The sequence below is a fragment of the Neofelis nebulosa genome, chromosome 2, assembly GCF_028018385.1.
Source record: "Neofelis nebulosa isolate mNeoNeb1 chromosome 2, mNeoNeb1.pri, whole genome shotgun sequence".
Classification (NCBI taxonomy): Eukaryota; Metazoa; Chordata; class Mammalia; order Carnivora; family Felidae; genus Neofelis; species Neofelis nebulosa.
In genome coordinates, this window is record NC_080783.1 from 13,315,827 (window position 1) to 13,341,190 (window position 25,364).

Below are 25,364 nucleotides of genomic sequence, written 5' to 3' on the forward strand. Positions count from 1 at the left end.
CAAGTTACAGTCATCAACCCTTAAACCACCCCAAAATCATCTACACCACTAATCGTAAAATATTGAAATGATACATGATAATCAGACGTGGAACATGGGAGTGCATTCTTAAAAATGGAGCCATAGTCTGGGTGCTTTGAGTCACAAGATAGAATGGGTGACCACTGAAGTGTGCGAGGAGTGACACTGAAAACTGGCCGAGATCCAAGTGAGACATTTGGGAAAGAATAGGTAGGTTCGTGCCAGAAATTCAATATCAGAGCTCAGGAAGAGTCAAGATTCAGAAACAGGCCAAGAGTTTCTGATGCCAAGATGCCAAGACTTAAACAACGGTGAGCACCAGAGCCAGGGCCTGGAGGCCAGCACAACATCAGAGCCAAGAGGACTGGCTGAAGGAGAAAGGTAAGAGAATCCAGGGAGCCTCTGTCATTCTTTCTTTCAGACCACCTCCTCCACTCTTACAGTTTCCTGTAACATAAGGAACACTCTGAGAGCCTGTCCTTGGGTGCCCCTCCTCTCTCCTTTCATACTTAGTACAAAGGATGCAATTAATCAAGGTATTTTCCAATTTACAAGGTGCCATTTTTGAATAGATCGATAAAGAATGGATAGAAAATGTTCAATTTTGAATTAGATGGCACAAATGTTTTTGAAAGTATATGTATACATATATTTTCCAAATCTCTTTCTTTGATAATGTATTGTATTTCCATCAGCATAGTGTTGGTGAAGTCTTTAAATATACCCTTTTTAAATTAAAAAAAAAATTTTAACATTTATTTATTTTTGAGAGACAGAGAGAAACAGAGCATGAGTCCCAGAGGAGCTGAGAGATGGGGAGACACAGAATCCAAAGCTCTGAGCTATCAGCACAGAGCACAACGTGGGACTTGACCCACAAACTATGAGATCCTGACCTGAGGTGAAGACGGACACTTAACTGGCTGAGCCACCCAGGCACCCCATGAATATGTCCTTTTTAAAATGTGTTTAATTTTTTAAAAAATTTTTATTTTCATTCTAGTTAGTTAACACATAGTACAATATTAACTTCAGGTGGACTGTATAGTGATTCAACATTTTCATACTGGGTGATATATGGACGTGTTTGAATATATCCTTTGTAACACGGAGTTTTGCTTCTTAATCTAAGAATCTACATGGAAACTAGAATTTTCCTTAAATGTGCATTTCTGGAATAACTGAGAAGAAAGGGTTTTATTTTCCTCCTCCGCCTCCTCCTCCTCCTCCACCTCCTCCTCCTCCTCCTCCTCCTCTTCCTCCTCCTCTTCCTCCTTCTCTTTCTTCTTGTTTTTTACTGGTCTGGTGTAAGGAATGACATATCCAGACAGTAACCCGTATGCAGAGCACAGCCAGCTTCCTAAGGCTTTAATCAAGGTAGCAATGTGGTCAATATTTTGTACTTTAATATTCATATTAATATATAACATGTGACAGCTGGACAGAAAATGAATTACAAATCAGGGGGGATAGTAAGACCAGGTGACAACAAATTAAATAGGCTGCTATTAAATTTAGCGAGAAGTGGGTTCAAAACAATGTTACATACGGTGGGTCAAAACCAAGCTTTGAAGCACAGGGAGGGGAGAGTTGGGTTTTGTGACTTGTTCATTTACCTTTTAAAATGATTAGTAAGGTGAATCTTCTCTTCGGATCTCCCGGGAACTCTTCCAGAAAGTGGTATTTGCGGGGAAGCAATGGGTTTGGTTGGTAGTCTAGGGAAACCCTGGTGGGAGGGAGGGAAAGTGAGACAGAGAAGTGAAGCGAGCTGATAAGGAGCATGTTCCCACTACAAATTATCTCCCCCTATGGACTAGGGAGCTGGGATATTTCCACCACAACTCCTACCAGTCTGTGATTAGGGGTTGTAGGGGGTTGGGGATTAACTCCCAGGCACTTCGGGCCTGTCTTGGGTGCAGTGCCCAGGTGAGGAGAAGCCGGCTTCATTCCAATGGTGCCAGCCAAGCAGAGGGGGGCAAGGCCGCAGGAGTATCTGCTAGCAGGTAGTTTGTTGTTTTTGAGATTGTGTGAAAACCTTTTAATTTTGAAGACTATTAATTCTTCATCATTTTCATGGCAACTGTTTTTCCTAATTTACGTTTCTTTCTTTTTTATTTTTGTGGAACTTTTCATTGCACAATTTTAACACAATGTGATCCCTTTCTCTTTAGTTTTCTCCATTGCTTTCATACTGAACGGTCTTTTCCCATAAAAGATCTGATCGATATTCACCAATATTTAAAATTCTTTTTTTTTTATTTAGTGTCCAAAACACCACAGGAAAACACAAAATAACTGGAAAGTATAGTATTCTGGCTGTAAACATTGAATATATACTTATATGTTAGGCATTTGTTGGTTGGGTAAACTATAAACACTGTCCCCCTTTTCCCTTTCTAACACAATTTTCCTTGTTAGCTTTTTTGATAAAGCAATGCCCTCTCCACAGGGATGGGTCTGAGGCAGCCATTAACTATCCTTATTCTTTGTACTCATCTTGTATTTATGGTAAAGCACAACGCACACAAAAAAAGACAACCATGCCAAAAGAATTGCAGATGAATGGGCCCAGAGACTCAACTGGGTTGTGGCTTTCACATTTTTTTTCAATAGCGTCATCCAATAATTCCCCTTCATTATTTGGAGCATTTTTTAAATTGCATCAGAGTTGACATATAACATATTAGTTTCAGGTTTACAGCACAATGATTCTGTTTGGAGCAAATTTTGTTTAGTTCTCTTCTATTAACAACACAGAGTCCTGATTACACTGAATAGATGTACTTTCTGTTAATATTATATTAGATTCATTTTTTTTTAAATGCTTATAGCACGAGCGCAGGAGGGGTGGAGAGAGAGGGAAAGAGAGAGAATCCCAAGTAGGTTCCGTATGGCCAGCTCAGAGCCCGACCTGGGGCTAGATCTCGGGAACCGTGAGATCATGACCTGAGTGGGAATCAAGAGTCAGATGCTTAACCGACTGAGCTACCCAGGTGCCCCTAGATCCACTTTCAGTTGGAAAGGAAAATCCTTAAAGTTAGCTCTTTTTACTTGCATGCTACTTGACTCGCAGATATCCAGGAGGGATTATGTAAAGAGAAGTTTGAAAACAGACAGAGATGGAAACACAGTGTTTGGGGAGGTCTGTGAACAGCACTTTGGTCTGGCAAAGAGTTTTACTTCATTGTGCTATCGTGTGACCGAATGTATTCCCCCTTTGTCACCGGTCAGCCCCTGTGTTGGTTTTCTATTGCCATATACCCAATTTAGCAACTTAAGACAGCACCCTCATAGTTCTGTGGGTCAGAGGTCTGACCCGGAGAGACTGGCTTCTCTGCTCAGGGTGTCACAGGCTGAAATCAAGGGTCAGCCAGGGCTGAGTGCCCCTCTGGAAGTTCCTAAGAGACATCTGCTTCCCCGCCCGTTTAGGTTCTTGGTAGAATCCAGTCCTTGCTTTTGTAGAACCAAGTCTCACATTTCCTGGCTGGCTGCCACTCAGGGTCTCGCTCAGCTGGAGACCACTCACACTCTTTGCCCTGATCTCCAAGCCAGCAGCAATGCTTCAAACCCCCTCAAGCTTTAGCTTTTTCTGACCTTCTCTTCTGCTCGCAGTCGGAGAAGATTACCCGTGCTCTTATATCTCCAAAGGAAAAAGTCCACTTGCACAGCATTCCTAGTCCTCTCTCCTGGATAGTCTCCTACGGCCATTATCACAGGCTACGGGCCATTAGGACAGGACACAGTGACTTCCGGTGGATATTCAGAAAGTGTTGGGTCGATCTTGCTCCCCGCTGAGAGGTCCTTTTCGAAATGCGTTGTCACCGGCACAACAGCTGGGTATTCTGCTATCCCACTGATCTCAGTGCCCTCGCGGCCTCCTTTTATTTTGCACTTGGCCTCAGAACTCTGGGCCACAAAGCCTCCTGTGGCTGTTGCCCTGTTTCCTAAGCCAACAAGAGCAGGTTGAATGTGAGCAAAGCCACGCTGCTCTGGACTGCACGGTCCTTCAGTCTTCCCCAACACCGCCCAAGTTTCCAGGGGTGTGTCGGAATTTACTGAAGGATGCAGGCACTTTCGGGGTGAGGACATCTGAGAAGGGACTCCCCCGCAACACAGGATTTTCAAACACAGGTCTGGGATAGGGTGAGCCAAGGGAGGTGCTGTGGGTGCAGAATTGAAGACCTTTGCTCTCAGATCAGCCCAGTTCTGCCCTTGTAGGACCTGAGTGCCTTCTGAAACCTTACTCCCTTCATTCTCCCCCTCATGGAAACAGTCACTCTAGCTTATACAATGCAGGGCCCTAGCCCCAGCCCTTTTCCTATCCATAACACAAAATACATGGCATTACCAAGGAAACCAAATACATTAAGATATTATTAAGGTAATAAAAGTAACACAAAATAATTGATATCATAATATATGTGTTTATATTATGAATACAGTCAATAAAAAGATCTTATCATTTTGAAATATTAATGAACATGAAACTTATTTCAAATATCCACAAAAATTTTATATAATTCAGAAAATATCTGTGATTTCTATTAGTGGCAAATGTTTAGAGTTCATTTTACTGTATTTGGGAAGAGGCTTATATTTGCAAGAGAAGGAAATGCTAACTTGTCATTGAAGATTAGCCATAAGAAAGAGATGATATTTTTTCACCCAGGTTCACAGATCCCTTAAATTCTCTCTATTGACTCCAGTTTAGAATTCCTGTTCCAGACTCAAATCCAATGTTCTGAATATTTAGAGCGGTTGGGGACGGAGGGGGGAGAGAGGAGGAAGGAAAAAATCATGCTTCCCCATGGTAGAGGTTTCCTGAGGACCTACTATGTGCAGGACACTTGTCAAGAAACATGATCGAGGAAAACACAAAAACAAAAACAAAAAAACTCGCAACAATTTTGTTTGTACCCGGTCATATTGAGGGCTTTGCAACAGGATTTCAACTGCTCCCAGAAGGAGACCAGCTTCAATTATTTAGACTTGTGTTTGATCTAGTTTCCCTAACCTACTTTCAGTGGGCCTGGGGTTGGAAGGAGGAGAGAGATGCGAAAGATAAGATCGTCCTAGAGGGCACTTTTGTGATAATTCAAAAACACATAACCAATTCATCAAAGATTACCAAAATGCAAGATTCCTAAGCGGCAGTAAATATTTAAAGCTCTGATGGAAACAGAATTAGAAGTAGGAATTAAGTCATCTAATCCTTTCACCTGCTCTGATGCACTAAGAGAAACCCTTGGATATTTGCTGATGGCACACTTGTGCATTTTTCTTCCATTACCGAACACGTGGGGAGCGTAATTTTTCAAACTGACATTCACTTTTGAAAATGCTTTCATGTGTCAAAGTAAATCCAACAAATGTAAAGAACCCATTATTTTAAGGGAGAATAAGCTGATTCATGCCATGAGAATAATTTTCTCTTCGCAAATGTCTCCTGCATATCATCTACAAAGAGTTGCTAAAAATACACTTTTGAGGAATTAACCCAAGCTGCTTTTCTCCAACATGTAGAAATCTTCAAAACACCAGAACTAAAAAGGGAATTGGACCAAGGTACTGGTCACCTTGTTCTTCTTCAAGTTGAGGTGCCATTAATTTGACAAATTGGTTCCCAATTCGCAGACCCAGAACCCAGGGTGGATGCGTTCAGCAGAACCTGGCGAGTCAGGATTATCGACTCACGAATGGGGCGCATCTCTTGCGTCTCCATCACCAGGAGGATAGGAAGATGCTGACCCTCCAGCCCTAATTCCTTCATTGACCACCAGGGTGCGCTATGGCGCCAGGCAGTGGTGCTGGCAGAGTCCACAGAATCTGGCTCTTCTTCTACCGGCTGGATGGTCTTGACCAACGGTAGCTTTTCCTCACTAAAGTCTCAATTTATGCATCTGTCAAGTGGAGCTAATAACCTCACTTCAAGGGCTATCCAATAGGTGTCAAATGAAACAACATATCTGGAAAGATTAATACCCTATACATTGTAAAATCAATCGACCAAGTTATCTCATTTCTTTTTCCAACTTTTTCATTTTCTTTTTTCCAACTTTTCAAATGGATGCTTTGGGTAAAAAACAAAATCTAAAAGCTTAGAAAGGACAGACATTTCTCAAGTATCATATATTTTATCTAAAGACACCTCTCAAGCATTGTATGTTATACATCTAGAGAACTCTATATATGTGCTTCCAAAGACGATGAAACTCATTTCAAAAGAAGTGAGACAGTAGGCTAATGGCAAAGGGTTTGTTCATCCAAGTCAGAAATGCTCACGAGTGGTTGTATGATGAAACGGTGCATTGAAACAAGCCAGTTGCAAACACATGTAACTGGCAAAGAGCTGGTGCCCGGGATAAATAACTCCTAGGGGCACCTGGGTGGGTCAGTCAGTTAAGTGTCCTACTTCGTCTCAGGTCATGACCTCCCAGTTCGTGGGTTTGAGCCCCGCATTGGGCTGTGTGCTGACAGCTCAGAGCCTGGAGCCTGCTTCACAATCAATGTCTCCCTCTCTCTCTGCCCCTCCCCCTCTCATACTCTGACTGTGTCTCTCTCTCTGTCTGTGTCTCTCTCTCTCTCTCTTTCTCTCTCTTTCAAAAATAAACATTAAAAAAATGTTTTTTAAAGAACTCCTAGAACTCAGTAATAAGAAGACAAACACCAGATTTAAAATGGAGAAGAGATTCGAACCAACTCATCACCAAAGAAGATACACAAACCCAAAGTAAAAACAGAAAAACTCCAAATCATTAGTCATCAGGTACATGAAGAAATATACATGAAATAATGCTACTCACTCATCTAAATGGCTAAAATTCCAAATGACCCACAACACCAAACTCTGGCAAGAATATGAAGCCACAAAACTCTCATACTTTGCAGGAAAGGACATGAGATCGTAGCATTTGCATAACTTGCGTTACAACTTGCAACCAGCGTTTTTAAAGCTTGAAACAATCCACATGTCATCAGAGAAGACTGGATAAAATGTGGAATAATCATGTAATAATAAAAAGAAACAAACTACTGACACATATAACAATAAAGATGAATCTCGAAACCATCATACTGAGTGAAAGAAGACAACAAAAAAACATACATATTCTATGATTCCATTCATATGATCGCCTGAAACTAATCTATGGTAAAAAAGTAATCAGAACAGTAGTTTTTGGCGGGTGTAGGGCAGAGATTGACAGGAAAGAGGCATGAGAAAACTTTCTGAGGTTGAGGACTATGATTCACATAGATGGATGCATTTGTCAAATGGACCCTGAAGATTTGTGTGTATCATTGCGTCCAGAATTTACATCAAGATAAAAAAAACTCAGGGTACCTGGATGGCTCACGTGTTTAAGCATCCAACTTCAGCTCAGGTCATGATCTCACAGCTCATGAGTTCAAACCCCACAACAGGCTCTGTGCTGAAAGCTCAGAGCCTGGAGTCTGCTCCAGATTCTCTCTCTCTCTCTCTCTCTCTCTCTCTCTCTCTCTCCCCCTCCCCCACTTGTGTGCACTCTCTCTTTCTCTCTTTCAAAAAAATAAACATTTAAAAAATAATAATAAAAACTCTAGTAGTAAACTGTCATTAACATATGAGCAGCAAAGTATTTAACGAAAAGTATACCATCTGTAATTTATAAGAGGAGACAGATCGGCAGCTGGCTAGACACATGGATGAAGGTGATAAAGAAGGATGACAAACTGCAGTCCTGAAGTTTGGTATCAATGCTCACTACCATTTGCTTTTCAAATTTGGCTACCTCTGCATTTGAAAATGTTCATGATAAAATTTGGGGGAAAAAAAACCCCTAAAAACACATACAGCTTTGTTACCATTTGCGAATACTCTTCTAAGAAACCCAAGGTCCTTACTTGCAGGTTGTGGTATATCCTCTGCCTCTACAGCTTGAAACAAAGCCAGATACCAAAAACAATGAGGAGCAGTGCCCCTTACGTTCGATTATAACCAACTTTATATTTGAACTGCCCTCTACCTGAATATTCTCGCTTGGAGAAGTTAAAAGTCATGGAAAGGGCACTTCACTAGAAGCCATGATAATACTTCCCTTAAACGGAAAGCTACACCTACTAGCCAGTGTGTATGGTGATCAGGTATAAAGTAGAGTGAAGTTGATTGAGCAAGACTGAGTCTTGCATCATAGGGGGGTATGATTGCTCCTATGGACTGGACCACTGGTTACTCTCTACAGTGTATTTTGGGTCCAACAGAGAAAGGTAACAAAAACTACCACAATCTTAAATAGATGAGATAGCCCCCCAGTGACGAGAGGTGCAAGTGGGGGTGAACGCTGGGCTTAGAACCCCGGTCGAGGCAAAAAGAATAAGGAATGAATACAGAGAGGTATCCCCTCTGGCCCTATCATCACTTGCAGAAATGATGTCATAGACTTGTGCTGTATTTTAGCTTTCTTTTCCAGCTTTCCCCTGGAAATTCAGCCGAGTGGTCCATAATGACGGCCAGTGGGCTGAATCCAGCAGAAGACGGCCCAGGGTGTCTGGTTTCATTTTAAAATTTTAATTTAAATGTCTTTCACTCGAACACCACTCTCCTGTTCAAACAGGCTGCACTTCTCACATTTGTCTTACACCTGTCCAGATTTACACACTTGTATTACACACTCGTATTACCTCCATGGCTTCCATACAAAATTGAATTTACTGTCGCTTCTCTGAGAAATACTTCCTCACCTTTTCTTTTAATTTTTTTAATGTTTTAATTATTTATTGATTTTGAGATGGAGCATAAGCAGGGGAGGGGCAGAGAGAGAGGGGGACAGGAGATCTGACTCGGGCTCTTCACTGACAGGCTGACAGCAGCGAGCCAGGTGTGGGGCTCGAACTCATGGACCACGAGATCATGACCTGAGCCGAAGCTGGACGCTCAACCAGCTGAGCCATCTGAGCCCCCCACTTCCTCACCTTTTTTCCCCTTATTTTTTTTTTCCTTCTTGTTTCACAGTAGCAGTTGATCCGGTTGCTGTGAACGTAAGTTTATCTTTTGTTGTTGTTCAGTTATTGGTAGGTTTAGATACACTGTTCACATCAAGCGTTACAGAACCCACGTGTTGTGAGCATCAAGGGCAACGTAAGGACCCTTCTGCAATGTCTCCTCCTCCAGCAGCAGCTGGTGTGCTAGGTGGGTGCCATCTTGTCAGAGCAGAATAAGTATGTTGGTGATTTGAACATATGAGTCTTGGAATGTGAGGGAGCTAGGTGGGTATTTTTGCGGTTTGATAAACAGGATGACCCCCTAAAAGCAAGACGTGAGATTCCTAAGTCCCTAGGCCAAGTCCTTAGCCACCAAATATTCCCAATGCTTATATTTTCTCTTGGCTGGTGATCAATCAGTCCAATCAGAACTTCCCCTTTGGGAAATATAAATAAGTGACCAGAAAAAAAAGGTAGCTCTCTGGAGCTCATTTATCTTTAAAACTTCTGAGCTTTGTGTTTCTCTAAGAGGCTTGCTACATATCCCAGTCTTAGAAAAATCGGGACCAAGAGTGACTCATTGACTATTGAGACAAAGGGCCCTGCCCCTTCATTTACTAATATGCCCATGCACTAAAATGCCACCAGCAAAGATAATCTACATGTGCCTTTTCTTTGACCTTTGAACAAGATTCCATACATGCAGAAGTGCATCAATTTACTATCATGTCAATGTGTGACACTGCATCCCAAGAGCCAGGCAGAGTGCCTGGCCAGTCATAAGTGTCCTTGAACTCAGCAAATGTCGATGGAAGGACCACTCTGTCAAGACCATGGCCTAGGTTCCGGGGATACCAATACTCCCATACTTTCCATTTAGGTCTCATTTAGATGTTGCCCTGGACTTTATACTTGACTTTGTAAAGCTCTCAAAGATCCTAGGGGATAAATAATTAGAATTAAGGAACAACATACTTTTATGAGAGAAGTAGTCAAGGACATGGAGATCACTCCAACCACCTGACTTTCCAGATGGCAATTACCCTTTAAAGGCAAAATATCCCACAACAGGTATTTTATGACTTCAAGAAAGTTAAGTCACCGGGCTCCTGGGTGGCTCAGTCGGTTGAGCATCCGACTTCGGCTCAGGTCATGATTTCATGGTTTGTGAGTTCGAGCCCCTCGTCGGGCTCCGTGTTGACAGCTCAGAGCCTGGAACCTGCTTCAGATTCTGTGTCCACCTCTCTCTCTGCCCGTACCCCGTTCATGCTCTGTTTCTCTCTCAAAAATAAACGTTAAATTTTTTTTAAATAAATAAATAAACAAAAGAAAGTTAAGTCACCAATTCTGTCAGAATGAAAACATTTGTCAGGCATAGAGAGGAATCCACATTTTTTTTTTTTTTTTCAGTTTAGACGGTCGTGGCGGGGAGGGGATTGGAATCTGTCACAGAAAATATTCTTCGTAAATGTTTTCCTAAAATCTAATATAATGCAAGCAGGGTGTTATCTTGCTTATTAGCAAGCCAGGAAAAGGTTGCTGCTTAACAATTCAATTCAAAATAATTAGCCTCCAAGAGGCTGTGATTTAGAAATCTTGCTCCATAACTCCCATTAACTTTAATTGAGTTTATAGCTCACGTAAGGAAAAATGGAAAGAATGGTACTGGCTTTTAAAATTAAATTTAGGGTGAATTCAAGAATTATAGCCTTGTTGACCCTGTTCTTCTCCTGCAATCATCCCCACAATTTGTTTATGACCATTCTCACATCATTAACTTTTATAATTTTATTTGTATTTATTTATTTATTTGCCACAGTCCGTTTATCCTTCCAGGGCTCCTCATTGGTAGACTTCTAAAATTATCTTTAAATGGCTAATTAGTTCCCAGCCGCCCAATTCCAGCCTAAGTCAGCCTTCGTCATTATCGTTACTTGGTTGTACCTTCCAGTTCTTTCTCCTCCCAGAGTCTCACCGTGGGTGCTCACACTTCCTGTTTCTTTTTTTTCTCAAATGAGACCCTTGCCGCACGTTAATATGTAATTTTGAGTATAACTATCTATTGCTTCATTCTAGCTTTTCCAAAAGAGACTTGCATTTTTTTTTTTTTTCACATAACATATAGGCTGCATTATGTGCCACAGAAGAAAATCTAAATTGAAATCTGGACTTTAACTCGGGGGAATTATCAAGGAAAACAATCCTGGGAAGACAAGAGGCTAGGATCAGACGGAAGCTGAACAAATGAAGGGGGTTGAGGAGAGAGAGGGTAGACTGGCACTTTCCATAATACACATGCTCTTCACGCAAATCCTGTAGTCCTCTTGGGTTCTCTACGGATGAAGTTAATAAACATGTCCCCTCGATGTTAAAACGTCCACTTCCTTAAAGCAGTAAGAAGCTTCTAGCACGTGGAAAGGTACAGAAAACAAAACCTCTTCCATTGCCAGTTTATCCAGTTTTAACATTTTTCCCCCATTATTACTTGCATTCATCTTCTGTTACCGTGTAACAAATTACCACAAACCGAGTGGCTAAAAACAACAGAAATGTGTTATCTCACAACTTCTATAGGTTGGAAGTCTGATGCCACGTGACTGGGCTCCCTGCTCAGGTATCTCAAGGCTGAACTCAAGGCGACGGCTAAGCTGGGTCTTCATTTAGAGAATCTAGGCAGACTAAAAATCTGTTGGCCATGCTTATTCCTGTTCTTGGAATGTTCCTCGTGCTTCTGCGAGTGAGGCCCCCGTTCTTGCTGCCTGTCAGCCAGGGGCTGCTCTCAGCTCCAGGAGGCTTTTGCCTTCACTGCCATGTGGCTCCTCCTCTTTGAGCGACTGAAGGCACAGAGCACCTTCTTATGCCTCCTATCTCTGACTTTTTCCATCTCTGACCCCTAGACCCACATTTACAAAGGGCTCATGCAATTTACTCAGACCCACCCAGGTCATTTCCCTTTGCAAAGGCGAATCTGTGCCATTTAAGGCTAATCTAATCAGGGACATGGCACTCTATTATCTTCATAGTCCTGGAGATTATGCAGAACATGAGTAGGGAAGGGTCAGCGGTCTTGGAGAACATCTTAGAATTCTGCTTACCACTCGACGCTGGCCATTTCTCATTGGGTCCTAACCTTGAGAGTTTGCCAGATGGAATCTGAAACTGGCTCCTGTACATGGAGGGCAGGGAGATACTAAAGAAAGAGGCAGAGCACTCCAGATGGTGAGATGGCAGTGCACAAGCAAAAGAACTCACTTATGAGGCTTGTCTTGGGCATCGTGTGACAAGTAGATCTTCACACCCACCTATCAGAATATTAGACGTTTTTCTAGGAGCCTTCACTGGGGTCAGTCATGTATACCGTCCGGATGGCCTCAACGGCACCTTGCTCTGTTGAAGTTACGTCCTTGGAAATGGCTTTCACTGTGGGAGTGGTGGGCAGAAAGTACATCCCAAGGACGGAGGAGGGAGAGAGGAGCCTCCAGTTTCTTGGGTCCAACTTGCGGGTCAGCCAGTGGCTGTACCCTCTTGATGACCTCCTTCAACACTTCTGAATCAATATACTACAAATCTACAATAGCATTCTACCAAAATGGTTAAAACAGAGAAGTTCTAGATGGATACATCATAAAAAAAATGTAAGTGGAAAAAAAAATGTAAGTGGAAAAAGAAACTTCAAGAGAGTATGGACAGAACAACAGAATTTGTGTAAATTTTATGAATTTTATAAAACTTGCATGAACAATGAACGAACCAAGTTGAGGATGTTGGTAAGAGAAAAAGAGATAGCAAGGCCTGGATGTGCTTGGCATTTAAGGGTTGCTGAATACAGTTTCCCTGTCACACTTTCCAGCACGGTGTCCAGATTTCCCAGTGGCTACTGAATCTGTGTGAGCACTGCTCTCACATCATTCTTTTCTACGACCACAACTTCTAGAAGGAAGATGCCACACTAGCTCAGAATTGGCAAGACACAGGAAGCCCAGTTATGCTGGACCCCAATTATCTTGCTCTTGGGTAGAGGGCTTTTCAGCAAAGCCTTCCATTGATATGCCTTTTATTTCATTTCATTTTTATTTAGCAGTCTAAATGGGTCGAGGTTGATGCTGTCTTTTTCAGATAGATCTCCTCCATTTTCCTCCTGGATTTTTTATCACCTCCTTATTAGAAGCAGAAGATTCAGTCTCTTAAGAACCTCATCCCTTCATCATGACTCATTCAGAGGAGAGCTTGCTTCTCTCAGTACTTACTGTGTTTTATTCAGGAGATAGTTTTGAGCCCCTACCTCCGCCAAACTACCAACCATTCTTTTTTTTTTTCCTTATTCTGTTCTTTTTTTTTTATACTATTAGTTAATTAGTACTTTTACCCTTGTCCCAGACAATTGAAAAGCATTAGAACATTTTATTTTTATTTTTTAAGTGTATTTATTTTGAGAGAGAGAGACAGAGAGAGAGAGAGAGCAAGGGAAAGGCAGAGAGAGAGAGAGGGAGAGAGAGGATCCCAAACAGGCTCCACACTGGGAGCACAGGGCCCGAGGCAGGGTGCAAAGTCACCAACTGTGAGATTATGACCTGAGGCCAAGTCAAGAGTCTGACACTTAATCCACTGAAACACCCAGGTGCCCCAGAGCATTAGAACATTTAAATGTTAATTAGACCATTCTTCCTTATATAGAGTCAATTGTCACCTGTTCAAATTCTCTATATTTAAAACCCAGAAGATGTTGCTATTATTGTTTACAAAGTTAATATTCATGTACACTTATTGCCATATTTAGCATTTTACTTGCTCTTCACTTCGTGGGTAATTTTGATCTTTGTATATGAAAAAGAAGAGAAAAAAAAGTTTTCATGTTTGCCCTCACATTTCAATGGTAATTAGGCTGAAAATAGACCAAATTTCATATTCCTTCAGAAATTAAAGACATTGTTTTATTGTCTTTTACCATTCATTGTTGCATATTAGAGATCTAACAGTAATCTGATTTTTCTCTTTTCTTCTAAGGACGATTTTAGGATTTTCCCTTTTTATTTAGAGGTCTATGATGTGTCTAGATTTATCCACCATTCTTTAAGGGCTTGAGAATTCTACATTTTACATTTATTTGTGGAGCATAAGTGAAATCTAAGTAAATAAATATAGTATGTTAGACAGTATTAGTGCTGGGGAAAAATAGAAATAAGGAATACAATATGGATATTGGGTGGTGGAAAACTGTATCGTTCTTTACTATTGCACCATTTTTACTGAAAAGAAAATATTTGTTTTTCCCTCTACTCTTATTTTTGAATTTGAGCCTAGTCTCCATGTCTCACACTAATTCCACAAACATTTATGGAGTTTTCACCGTACCATGTAATAAGGAATACAATAGTGAATAGATATGCAGCCCCCCCCCCCACCTCAGAGCCTCAAATTTTGAAGGGAATGATGGCATTAAGCAGGCACTTCCAAGTGCCCTACGTGGACATTCACAAAAAGATAGTTGCATGAAAGGGAGATGTGGATTCTGAAGGCACTCTTGCTGCTGTCCCTTGTTATCCTTTTTCCCTTGGCCATGAAAATGGCCTCGCCTTCAGGTTCAGCCTTCTTGTAACACATACTCCAAGCATCCTGGTGTCCGAGCTACATATGGTCTGAAATCCACTGAATTTTTGGCATCCCCCTTGTCGGTGGTCCCCTAGTAGAGACTCAATGGATAGAGTGGAGCATGGCATTGCTTACGGTTTTCCTAAGACAATAACTCCAGCCTCCTCTTACCTAATTACCATTTCTGGACTGCCATATTTGGTCAGTCGAATTAAAATAATAACCATCTCACTATCACTGGCATGCTCTTGCAGGGAAAGGAAAAGTAAAATTTAACAATGCTCACTAAATGCTAACTGAAACGTAGAGCAAGTCTGGGAGCCAGCCATGTGGCCAGGAAAATCTGAACTCTTTTCGTATTTCCCTTACCTTGCTCAGATTAGTCATGAAGCCACCTAGGACCGCAGAAGCTTTGGATCATCATTTTGCATCTGAAGTATGGCACACGACTGCACACTCATTCGCTATAACTTAAATTATTCACTATTACTCCTGGGTGCCTAGATGGGCAACTAGCATAGTGCAGGCACTTAATAAATTGATCCCCTTAATTAATAAGTGAAATCACATAGTTTTCAATGGTTTATGTGATTTCATATTTTTAAAGGGAAGACAAGTATCATTAAATATTTTTCCACCAAATAAATAATAGAAACATTATGTTTTCTAAATAGGAGATAAGGCACTGTACATGTATTATATGAACAATATAGTATCTGTATGTATAATACAGGTCTTCACTAAATGTTAGCTTTCTCTTTTTTTCCTAATTGGAAGTATTTAATGTGTCAAAAACGTAAGTTCTCTCGCTTTACATTTTACTCCATTTTCGTTTAATTACAATGATTTCTTTTCCTCTATGGATTATAGTTTTCCTATTTTCTTTTATTTTTAAGTCCCTGATATGCTTTCCAAAGCAAAGTCATCAAACTATAATAACCCATTTGCAAATGGGGTAATTAACTTGGTTTATGATTTCAGAATGATTTCTGGTATTCATGTCAATTTGCTTGTCTTATTCAAATTGAATTCGGTTTTTATTCACGAAATGGCTATACAGAGGATTAGATTTAAGTTCCAGTTCCTAGTAGTGGTAGAGGGAGCCAAAACAGCTATGATTAAAGAACAGAGTAAAATTAAAAATGCACACTTTTGTGATTGAAGAGTGTTGTGTGGTTATTGGTAACTTCCACTTAACAATTAGGGAATAAATCATTGTATTCAAGCACACTCAGCAGGAATATCTGATCTGAAACCGAGAATTTTTTACATTGTGCAAATAATATCACGGTATTTATGGGAAATCTTGTTTTTCTGGGCATTCGTATAACTGATGAACCTCACAAGCAGTGGTAATAACTATCAAATTGGAAGAAACATACTTCTTGATTACAATGTGGTTCCTCTGTTACATTTATTTCAAGATATCAGTATCATTCATGTTCTTTTCTTTAGATGTTTTGCATTTCCATTTTAAGATCCTATTCAGCCACTAATACTCCATTATGAAGAGTCCTATTGGCTAAAATTGGTATTTATATAGGCAACAAGCTTAGCAGCATATTTTCTAAGTGATGATCAAATTTAGTCTGTTTGAATGATACCCTTCGATGGCTCCATTCTGCCTCCTTTTGCTAAGGATTCTTCCTATTATGCATGATTACATCAGCAAGCAAATGCAAACACATTTCCAAGTCTCTGAATGAGTGTACTTATTAATGAGATTGCTGCCATGTTCCTTCTCACAAGCCTAGGCATTTTTATTGTTATGCACCTTAACTCACTATCCTACGTGTCGCCTCTCAATGTGGCACACCTTTTACTTGTAAAGAAATCATTCGTTATCTGATATCAAAAGCAGTGACCCACTCTCAGTGCTATATTTCAATAACACCCAATCAATCGCTTAAAATAAACTCCTGCCTATTACCAGAATGTGATTGGAGAGAGGAAGACAAAAAGAAGAAAAGACAACAACAAAAGGGCTAACGAGGCACCCTTATCCATTGTCCATAGCGTAACTACCCCTGGCATCCATCACAGCGTGGGGGAAGAGTGATTTGAGATACATCTCATTTGTGATTTTCTACAAGGTTGGAGGTGGTAAGAGAAAATCTGTGGGAGGGAAAACCCCAGAGAAATAATGAGAAAGTTTTCACTTTAAAAAAACAAACAAAAAAAAAAAAAAACAGAAGTGAAATTCAGCTCTGCTGACTTAATAATCAGCTACTAATCATCTAGTCATGTTTTTAGCAGGTTGAAACTAAAGCATTGTAGGTCATTCACGTGGTAGATATTTTCTAACAACCACTGTATTTAGGAATTGCATGAAACACCAGAGATAAAATTATGCATAACCATCACCACCATAATAATAATAATAAAAACAACTTGATATCACATATTAGACCCTTCATAATTGTCTGCCACATCGTTTCCTTGCCTCTCAAAACCTCCGAAACACCTAGACTTAACTGCATCTTGCAAAAGAGGGAACCAAGTTTTAGCTGTATGATCCTAACTGTTCCTTACTTTGCTCATCTGTGAAAGGGGAGTAGTGATATTGTCGAATTCATTGTCCTGTGCCAGTGATTAAACAAATAACGAAAGTACTTAGAACGGTGCTCAGTATACAGCAGGCGCTATATTAGGGTTTAAGTGTTATGATGCTATCATATGAAGTGAACAGGTTAGGGTACTATGCTCAAAATATAAACATAATTTGTTTTCCACATTCAGAGCAGGAAACTTATGTTCAAAATTGTTCATGTTAGTAATCTCCAGATGGGGAGGTGAGGATAAACTACAAGTTATAGCCAATTTCTTCTTAATGTTTTCTATATTCTCCAAGTTTCATAAAATTAACATGAGCTTTTTGACTATTAAAGATGGACATTTTTAATAAAATAAACTGAAATTGACAGTAATTTACTTTTTCCCTTGAATCTGGAAATAAAGTTTAAAGTCCCTTTAAAAGAATATTTTGAGGCAGGGAGGCACCTGGGTGGCTCAGTTGCTTGAGCGTCCGACTTCGGCTCAGGTCATGATCTCACGGTTCGTGAATTCGAGCCCCGCATCAGGCTCTGTGCTGACAGCTGGGAGCCTGGAGCCTGCTTCCGATTCTGTGTCTCCCTCTCTCTCTCTGCCCCTCCCCCACTTGCAGTCTGTCTCTGTCTCTCAAAAATAAATAAATGTTAAGAAAAAAATTTTACAAGAATGTTTTGGGGGCACCTGGGTGACTCAGTCGGTGAAGCGTCTGACTTCAGCTCAGGTCATGATCTCATAGTTTGTGGGTTCAAGCCCCGCTTCGGGCTCTGTGCTAACAGCTCAGAGCCTGGAGCCTGCTTCAGATTCTGTGTCTTCCTCTCTCTCTGCCCCTTCCCTGCTCACTCTCTGTCTCTCTCTCTCTCAAAAAAAAAAAAAAAAAATATTCCTAAACATGAAGCAGTTTCATAACAAGTTTCTTCAAATCACCTACTCTCCCATTTGCCTGAGTTTATTTTTCTAACATAATATGTGAAATAGCATTTTCCACATTATCAGATATATTGTTGAATGAAATAGCATGCATCTCCAAAATAAAAGTTTTCCTTATGAAGTTAATTTGGAAAATAAATATATGTTCTTTATTACAACTCATTTCCCCTTAGGTAATGCAAAGATGAAGAAAGTTTTATTATTTCATGCCTACAAGATTAATATCTCGGCAATGACGGATGTTCCAAGAATGACTGTAATAAACCAAAATGAAAAAGCGGGGCCGATAGCATCTTTCGTTCACCTCTGAAGTGCATGCCAAGCCAAGATGAGTTCATATCCAAGGTATCTTCTCTACTGAACACAGTGGCACACTCAAGAGACAAAGTGAACCTAAATTCAATAAACACGTATTAACTGTCCGGCCAGATGTAAGAATCAACTTTCTCAAACCATCTCACACTCCAAGGCGCTGTGTCAGACCCGGTGTGGAATTTGACGACCGAGATTCGTCTTCCACGAAACCAATAATCACTTTGGGGAATTGGGACTCAAACACGTAACAGACCCAGCAATGAAAAGCAGTAAGTATGTGGTCACTTTCCACGCAAAGGAAATGGCTTTAGAAATTCATAAAAGTAGCCTGGTAATCTATCCAATACTATATCGATTCCATGGCATCAGGTGTAACTTTTGGGCCGTGCGTTATTCTTTTGTATGTGTTGTGCATATCTGGCTATTAGAGTCTCCCATACTCCTTCAAGAATTAGGATACCATTCTTATATGAAATATATGATGTGTGGCCAAAGTAATTGTGTTGAAAGCTAGTGAATGATCGCTTACTTGAATTACTTTCTCTTTTGTAATGCAACTCAACACTTAGTTTATAGATTAATTTTGGGGACATTGGTTCAATTCTCTCCACCCAAAAAAACAGGGCAGTATAAATTTTTCATATGCAATATTTTATTGGAGTTGGCAGTACATAATCTGGGCAGACAGTTTAGAACGTTTTTATTTGGCAATGCTTTCCAAATTTATAATAATATAGCATAGTTTGATGAGGAATTTAGAATGCGGGGCACACATCCACCCACAGTCATTCATTGAGTTCACACCCCAGCTGTGTGGGATGGGTATTATCCTATAGCCTCCAGTTTACAAATGATGAAAAGGTGGTTCTGGGAGGGGACTGGGCTTCCTCATGCTCACAGATTGGGGCACAAACTCAACCGTTAGGAATGCAGTCATGATCATTGGGTAAGCAACTGAAAGTTCACATTTACTGGCATCATTAGGAATTTAACTTAACATTTTTTTTAATGTTTTATTCATCTTTTAAGAGACGGTGAGAGACACAGAGCGCGAGCAGGGGAGGGGCAGAGAGAGAGGGAGACACAGAATCCGAAGCAGGCTCCGGGCTCCGAGCTGTCGGCACGCAGCCTCACGTGGGGCTTGAACTCATGAACCACAAAAGCATGACCTGAGCTGAAGTCGGATGCTTAACTGACGGAGCCACCCAGGCTCCCTAAGGAATTTAGCTTCGTAAAGAAAAAAAATATATGTATGTCTCCAATTGCCCTAAATGTGTTTCGAAGCACAGGCTGTAATGGCAAAACTACTATGTGCTGACACACCATTGGTTTACAACTTTCCAGGTTTTTCCTCAACCTGACCCTGTGTTGACTCCTAAGCAAGAAATTCTGTAAATACAATGTCAGACCTTGGATTCTACAAATATGATTATTCGGAAAGCACTAGAAAACTTCAGGAGCTAAGGAAATCCCTCAGCCAGGATGGTATACTTCATCTACCCTTTAATGAGAGAAATTTTTGGCAAATAATGCTATAACACTGAGGCTCAGCTGTTGATAATCTTAAAATGAGTCACATATCACAAAGGTTCTTCCATCATTATAAATTGTAAACATCTGAGTATTGACCCTGATTATGACCAATACGTCGGTGCCTTATTCACAGTGCTCTTAGAGTCTCGATGATGTGTTTTGTTTTTCTTTAATGTTTATTTATTTTAGAGAGAGAGAGAGAGAGAGAGAGAGAGAGAGAGAGTGTGAGCAGGGAGGGGCAGAATGAGAGGGAAACACAGAATCTGAAGCAGGCTTCAGGCTCTGAGCTGTCCGCACAGAGCCCGACGCAGGGCTCAAACTCATGAACTGTGAGATCATGACCTGAGCTGAGGTTGGATGCTTCACCGACTGAGCCTCCCCACCCCAGCTGCCCCCTATGATGTGTTCTAATGTGCCCTTACATGCTTCAGCATCAGCAGAATTACTGCTATCACCCTAGAGTCCATTACATGCGCCAGATTGTTTCGATGTTGGGGCCTTGACATAAGCTACACCCCTCCCCACACATTCTTTCCCCTATTGTGATTAATAAACTCCTTCCCCTTAAAACTCCAGTTCAGACATGTCTTCCTCGGAGCAAACCCTCACCATCGTTGCCTGGACTACTGCTGCCCCTCTATGCAGCCCTCTACTTTCTTCGTTATTCACACTACATCCACCCATTCAGGATTTACCTACGTGTTTTCTCCATGCCAGTTCCTGCCCTAAACACAGACGATACAATAGAGAACAAAGCAGAGAATGTGGTCGTCCTCATAAAACTCAATCGTGTAGTGGAAGAAGATATCAAATATATAAGAAAAAATAATAAATCAGTTCCTTAAAATTGTGACAATCATTAAAAGGGAAATGAAGGGTGATGATGTGATCTGTGGCAGAAAACAGTGGATGAGGGATTATCTGAATGGTGTTATTAGGAAAAACTATTCAAGAATCAGTTTGAACTATGAGATGGGAAGGATGAGATCCAGGCAGACATTTGAAAACCTGGGCCAGGAGCAGTCCATTCAGAGTGGCCAACAGGCACAAGAGCCTCAGATACGAATGAACTTGGCACCGGCTGAGGACGCAGAGAGCCCTAGGTTTTCAGGTATAGGGTCAGACCTGTCTCTGGGACACTGAGCAGGGCACTGAGTTCCCTAAGCCTCATCTCCTCATCTGTGAAATAAGAGTAATTCATTCTTTTTTTTTTTTTTTTTTTAATTTTTTTTTCAACGGTTTTTATTTATTTTTGGGACAGAGAGAGACAGAGCATGAACGGGGGAGGGGCAGAGAGAGAGGGAGACACAGAATCGGAAACAGGCTCCAGGCTCCGAGCCATCAGCCCAGAGCCCGACGCAGGACTCGAACTCACGGACCGCGAGTCGTGACCTGGCTGAAGTCGGACGCTTAACCGACTGCGCCACCCAGGCGCCCCAAGAGTAATTCATTCTTAATCCACAAATTGGTTAAGGGGATTAAAGGAGATAATCCAAGTAAGGAACATAGCTCTTTTTGCAACAGATTGCAAACATTCTGTGAATACTGGTTATTGGTAAAATTTAACACAGAAAGTGCTCCGTGAATATTAGCTATTCCATTAACCAACAAAGTACCTGTCTTGTTTATTTGTGATATACCAGTCACCTGTATGGGCAGAGGCTTCATGACATTCTCACCCTGGTATCAGACAGAGCTGCTCTGAATCTCAGCTCAACCAGTCCTGCTGTGGACCCACTCCTTAACTTTGTAAGCACTAATGTCCTCATAGCTAAGTGGGATTATTAACGGCCCCCACCTCACATGGTGACTATGAATATCAAAAGAGAGACAGTCAGAAAAGAACTTCATATAGACCTTGTACCTAAGAAGCAATCACAGGGGCACCTAGGTGGCTCAGTAAGTTAAGGGTCCGACTTTGGCTCGGGTCATGATCTCATGGTTCGTGGGTTCGCGCCCCGCATTGGGCCATATGCTGACGGCTCAGAGTCTGGAGCCTGCTTAGGATTCTGTCTCTCCCGATCTCTCTGTTCCGCCCTTGTGCACACTCTGTCTCTCTCAAAACTAAATAAACATTAAAAAAAATTTTTTTTAAAGAAGCAATTGCAAAATGATTATTATTAAAATGATACCTCCATTTACTCCGTTTCTGCTAAGGATCAGACCCTATGCCAAGTCTTTTTGTACATTATTTCCTTGAAGTCCCAAAGCAACTTGATGCATTAAAGACTGTCATTATTCTCATTTCATAGTTGAGAAAGCAAAACTCTTTAGTGACTTGTCCAAAGCCACAGTTACTAAGTAGAAGATGGAGCCTGAGGTCAAGCTCCCAAGGTCTAGCACACCAGAACCTAGCTTCTTACATACCCAACCAACCGTACATAAAGCATTTAATAGACTGCAGTAAAATAGGCTGTCTGCCCCTGAGCACATTCATGAGAGATCTGTTCTAGACACCCAAGGCCTCATGATCAGGGAAGGGTCAGTAATCCAGTGAGAGGTTAGAATTGCATCTGATGCTCTAGGGCTCTGCAGAGATTGAAAATGAGGCAGAGAACGGGTCTGAGCTACACAACCAACAAACTAGACATCAAGGGAGAAAAAGGCAAGGACTCAGTGTCTCCAAAACAAAGAAACCTGAGTTCAAAGAAAGAAAAGCTGCAAGGTCACTTACGCGAATCCCATGTCACTTCTCCAAACACGTTAATTAGATGATCTCTCCCCTCAAGGAAACTCTCTCCAAACTTACATACCATGGAATAGGTCATTTTTATAAAAATCAAAATAATATGTAGGGCATCTATACGTAAAACATCAACAAGATAAGTTTTGGAGGATTACAGTATTTTGATTACAGATTTAAAGGTTGTTATTTATATATTTATATATATAAATATATAATATTTAATAATATAAAAAATATATATATTTATATATCTTCAGGCTAAAGGAATAGGAGACAGAAACATGCTTGCAATTTTGAGTTTCTTAATAAATGCTAATCAAATCTTATTTGTTAGATATTAAATGGAGATAAGCTTATTATCACACACATCAAAAATATAAATCGTACAAATCCCTCTTTGCTGTTTTCCTTGAGCCTTATATTCCATTCTGAATTGTATATTGACAATCGGAAGACCAGCTCCTATTTATTCACAAACTGGAATTGTCTTTCATCAAATTTCAAACTCGTGTCACCATCGCACTGTGTAAGAAGCCCTGAGAATACTCCCTTTGTTAATTTCTAAAGGCAAGACTAAGTTTCCCCGTACTATCTGGCACCAGCTGAGTCACCTCCAAGTACCTTCACGCAGTTGATTCCAGAGCCTTCTATTCATAAAAGCCACCAAAGACATCAAGCAGCTATACCCTGGGAGGTTGCCATGGCAACGTGTGAGCATGAGCCCACAGATGCAGATGCAAGTTTGGTCACATCCGCACAGTCAACCAAAAGGCATCACATAGCACCCAGCTGCCCGAGTATAGAGCCAACGTGTAAGCTTGGAAGAAACATCAGAGGTGAGCAAAACACATATCTCACCAACTGTGGGTTTCGGTAGCCTGGGATTATCGTGAATCTCCTTTTTAGTTTGCCTCAGTATCCGATTATTTCAATAGCCACATATTGGCAATTTCCATATATAATTAATATATCCCCTTAGACATAAGATATGTCCTATCTTTCTTTCTCCACTCCCACCACCTTGAACCAAACCATTGTGATCTTTCACCCAGATACGATAGTCTCTGGTCATTTACCTTCTATATCCTACAATACTCTATGCTCCTCACACAGCTCCAAGGATGAGCTTTTTCATCCAGATGTTGATTTCAAAGCCCCACTCTCCACTAAAAGAATCAAGCTTGGGCAAGGAAAACAAGGTGAACCTGGGGCATTTGTGCCAAAAATGAAGCAAGTGCTCAAAATCTGATGGGGACATGTTGAAAGGCCAAGGAGCCAGTTTGTTTGAAAGAGCTCTCACTGACCAATTATGGGACAATTTGAGTTTCAAAATGAATAACAGCACAAATTGTAAACCATTGATAAAACCAGAATCCGTGAGTTCACACTGAGAATAAATGAGCAAAGACATAAGTAAACATTTCTTAAAAGGACAAAACAAGAAGAATGGATACTAATGTAAAAGGTATAAAAGAACTATGAAAACCAACCGTCATCATAAGAATTGATTCAGGTAACAATTGTCATCAATGATAAATGTTACTAAGTATAATAGAAAACAGAATATTTACAGATTCTTGAAAGCATTTCCCAGGAAAGAGAAAAATAACTTTCCAGTGGAGAAATCTAGCAGATATCACCTTAACCAAACAGTCAAAGCTAGCATCACCAATTAATAAGGCAAAGTGTGATCATAGATCTGCTGATGTGCTGTAATGAGAAGGTCATAATTTCTATATTATTCCTGTGAAAGAACATCACTTCCGTGGGATTCCTGCCAAGAGTGCATTACCTGAATCTAACCAGGCCAGAGTATCAGACAATTGAAGGGACTCTCAACTGCCGGTACTTTTCAAGACATCAATGTCCTGAGGACAAAGACTGAGACATCCATTCCAGACCAAGAGAGACTAAGGATACATGGCAACTAAATGCAGCATGTGACCCTGGAAGCAACCCTGAATCCGAAAGTACAACTGATTGCTGTAAAGAGCATTAGAGAGACAGTTGGAGAAATCTAAATGTGCTCTGTGCATTAGGTATTAGTAGTGTGTTAACGTTACGTTTACTGAATTTGTTGATTGCATTTGATTGTCTAAGAGTTTTTCTTTGGAGATACTGAACTACCTAGTGCTAAAACGTTACATAGTTTATGACTTAACATCCAGATGATTCAGTTGTTATGGCAATAATAAAATTTATACAAAGAAAGAAAGAGAGAACAAATATGGAAAATCCCAAATCTAGGTCAAGAGTATAGAGAAATTCATTGTGCCATTCTTGCAAATTTTTTGCCTGACTTTCTTTCGAAATAAAAAGTTAAATATTTGTGGGGCGCCTGGGTGGCGCAGTCGGTTAAGCGTCCGACTTCAGCCAGGTCACGATCTCGCGGTCTGTGAGTTCGAGCCCCGCGTCAGGCTCTGGGCTGATGGCTCGGAGCCTGGAGCCTGTTTCCAATTCTGTGTGTCTCCCTCTCTCTCTGCCCCTTCCCCGTTCATGCTCTCTCTCTGTCCCAAAAATAAATAAAAAACGTTGAAAAAAAAAAAAAAACTTTAAAAAAGTTAAATATTTGAAAACCAGTCTTGTTAAAACGTGAATATTTCTGGTTGCTTCTCTTCAACTCCTTCAATGGCTTTCCATTTCTATTTAAAGCAAATTAATTTCCTACAAGGTTCTGACTACCACTCCAGCCTCATCCAACAGAAAATCTTGGGATCACACTGGGTTTCTTTGATTTTCAAGAAAATGTTAAGGTCTTCCGTCCCTCACAGATGCTCTTTTCTAT